General features: G+C 39.1%; 1 protein-coding gene and 1 long non-coding RNA gene across 10 annotated transcripts in view; both read left to right on the top strand.

The window, feature by feature from the left end:
• Positions 1 to 3336, top strand: part of MACF1 (microtubule actin crosslinking factor 1) — a 410941-nt gene that overhangs the window by 128725 nt on the left and 278880 nt on the right. The gene's annotated exons all lie outside the window — the stretch shown is intronic.
• Positions 527 to 3082, top strand: LOC116529564. Its single transcript, XR_004259545.1, has 3 exons — positions 527 to 671; positions 1997 to 2001; positions 2642 to 3082. It is a non-coding gene; the product is annotated as an uncharacterized LOC116529564 (long non-coding RNA).

A 3336-nucleotide genomic window follows, 5' to 3' on the forward strand; every position in this document is an offset into this window, starting at 1 on the left:
CTCTTGTTACCCAGGCTGGAGTGCAATGGCGCAATCTCGGCTCACCGCAACCTCCGCCTCCTGGGCTCAGGCAATTCTCCTGCCTCAGCCTCCTGAGTAGCTGGGATTACAGGCACGCGCCACCATGCCCAGCTAATTTTTTGTATTTTTAGTAGAGACGGAGTTTCACCATGTCGACCAGGATGGTCTCGATCTCTTGACCTCGTGATCCACCCGCCTCGGCCTCCCAAAGTGCTGGGATTACAGGCTTGAGCCACCGCGCCCAGCCTGTAAAAGCTTTTTCTTTCATTTTTTTTGAGATGGAGTCTTGCTCTGTCGCCAGGCTGCAGTGCAGTGGCACAATCTCGGCTCACTGCAACCTCTGCCTCCTGGTTTCAAGTGATTCTTCCGCCTCAGCCTCCTGAGTAGCTGGGTCTACAGGCACGTGGCACCATGCCTGGCTATTTTTTATATTTTTAGTAGAGATGGGGTTTCACCATGTTGGCCAGGATGGTCTCGTTCTCTTGACCTCGTGATCTGCCCACCTCGGCCTCCCAAAGTGCTGGGATTATAGGCGTGAGCCACCGCGCCTGGCCTAAAAGCTTTTTATTTCTATGAAACAACTTTGATTCTAATACCAAATAGTTACATCTTGAATGTGCTGTGTTAGCTTTATTTGTAAAATGACAGATGTCATTTTTCAATTGGAGATTATGGATTCCAAATCTTCTGTGGGGTTACTTAAGAGATTCTATACCCATTTTATTATAATTGCAATTTTAAGATGCATTTCATTTATTTAAAAATATTTCTATTTTTCTTTATTAAATTTTTTTTTCTGGGAAGTTCACACTGAAAAAAATACATTTTTAAAATAACATGTACACTCTAATTACCTGCCATTTGGACATCCCAGAATAAAGTTTCTCCACCATCTCTGTGTATACATTTGTACTATTTATAAATGTACACTTGATTAAAAACATGAAGATCATTTCTTCTGATCTAGTCTTTTTTTTTTTAATTGGAAGTACATACTCTATGGAGAAGAAACTATAGAACACAGGTCCTGTGCCTAATAATAATAGTGATGATTCAGGTAAAGCTCGGTTGTATGAGCTCAGGTGTTAACTGAACATAATAGTTAAGTGGGCAACTCATCTCTATGTAGTAATAATATAATACTGGTTTAGTGTGTACCAGAAGTTTTTATTCTTTTATCTCACTTTTCTATTTGTGTTTACATATTATGAAGAATGTACATAGTTTTAAATAATGAAGGCATTCGGCTTTGAAACAAATATTTCTGCTATTGTTTCAGGCTTTTGTCTCAGTTTATATGAATAATCTCTTGAAATTATTAGGCAAACAGTGAGGCTGTTATTATTTGTTTCTATTTATTTGTATGAATTGGTTTTTAAAAATTGATTCTCTGTAATAAAACACAGCATAGAAATAAACCAGATGCTGGCTGGGCACGGTGGCTCACACCTATAATTTTAGTACTCTGGGAGGCCGAGGCTGGTGGATCACCTAAGATCAGGAGTTTGAGACTAGCCTGGTCAACATGGTGAAACCTCCTCTCTACTAAGAATATAAAAATTAGCCAGGTGTGGTGGCAGGCACCTGTAGTCCCAGCTAATCAGGAGGCTGATGCACGAGAATCGCTTAAACCCAGGAGGCAGAGGTTGCAGTGAGCTGAGATCACACCACTGCATTCCAGCCTGGGCAACAAGAGTGAGACTCTGTCTCAAAAAATAAAAAAATAAAAGAAATAAACCAGATGCTGAGGTTGATATAATTAATCTCCTAATTTTTGTACAAATTACCTGGTTTTGCATTTGGCTTTAAAATAAGTAACATAAATTTGAACATAGAAAACTGGCTTACTCTAGACATCACTTTTATATATTGCATATGTAGAGTTCCATTACAATTCATTTGAAAAAGTGTTACGTCAGAGTTGAAAATCACTGAACTTAGTCTCTGAGCTTCCTTTCAGCACTGCAGCTCTAAGACAGTGTGTTCTAGTACATCCTTATTATGCTTGTATAGATTATTTATTTCTCCCACTGTTAAAGTTGGTAACATATTCTGTTTTGCTCTTAGAGATGGAAGGAACCTTAAGCATTAACCAGTCCAACCTCCTTCTTAGTGTCTTAGTCCTACTCTCATCAGAGGTCCTTCTTTTTTGCCTGAAGATCTCTGATTGTAGAACATACAACTTATGGACTGTTCGTTATCTTGGGAACTGAGGAGTTCTTTTTTAAGCTGATAATTGCCTATTGTAACTTATAACCCTTAGTCCAAATTCTGCTTAGCAAAGACCAACTATACTTAGACTTCTAGGTATTAGAATACCTTATATTTGAAAGTTATTTTCTCTAGGCTAAACATCTCTCTTTCCATTACCATATCTGATTTCTCAACTTCTATTATAATATTTCCTTTAGCAGTTAAATTTATTGTTTGTGCCTTGAAAATGTGGTGGCCACATGTGTGCATAGGGAGGTGAAGGGAATGCAGCAGAACATGGCTAAGAAATCACTTATAGTGATTGATGAGATATGATTACATAAACCACGCTTATATCAGTCAGTCACTATAAGTGTGGATGTAGCTTTTACAACCATGTCATTATCCCTTCAACAGATACAGGAAGAAGACACAGACAGTTTGTATTAAAGCCATGTAATACCTACAAAACAGGGCTTAAAAGTCAGTATTTAGAATTTTAAATAGTTTTCAATATCCCCCACCCACACTTAAATTACATATATTATCTCATCATTATGAAAACTTCCTACTGACTTAGTTTGAATCTGCATTTTTTTTCTCTCTGAGACTGATGTTTCCCCCATCTTCTTCCCTTCCTCCCCAGTCTATCTTCCAACTGTAACCAGAGTAATCTTTCAAAAAAACAGAGCTGTATGTGTTACTCTCCGCTTAAAATCCATCTATACTTCCTTTCTGCTTTTAGAAGAAAGCTCAAACTCTTCAGCATGACATAAAAGAGTTTTCATTTCCATCCATCCATCCATCCATCCATCCATCCTACTAGAAATTACTCCTTTTGAAATATAAAAGGGGCTGGATATGGTGGGTTACACCTGTAATCCCAGCACTTTGGGAAGCCAAGACAGGTGGATCACCTGAGGGTCAAGAGTTTGAGACCAGCCTGGCCAACATGGTGAAATCCCATCTCTACTAAAAATACAAAAATTAGCTAGATGTGGTGGCAGGTGCCTGTAATCCCAGCTACTCAGAAGGCTGAGGCAGGAGAATTGCTTGAACCTGGAAGGTGGAGGTTGCAGTGAGCTGAGATCGTGCCACTGCACTCTAGCCTGGGCAACAGAG

This window comes from Sapajus apella, unplaced genomic scaffold (genome assembly GCF_009761245.1).
Source record: "Sapajus apella isolate SASKATOON/1434 unplaced genomic scaffold, GSC_monkey_1.0 scaffold62, whole genome shotgun sequence".
Classification (NCBI taxonomy): domain Eukaryota; kingdom Metazoa; phylum Chordata; class Mammalia; order Primates; family Cebidae; genus Sapajus; species Sapajus apella.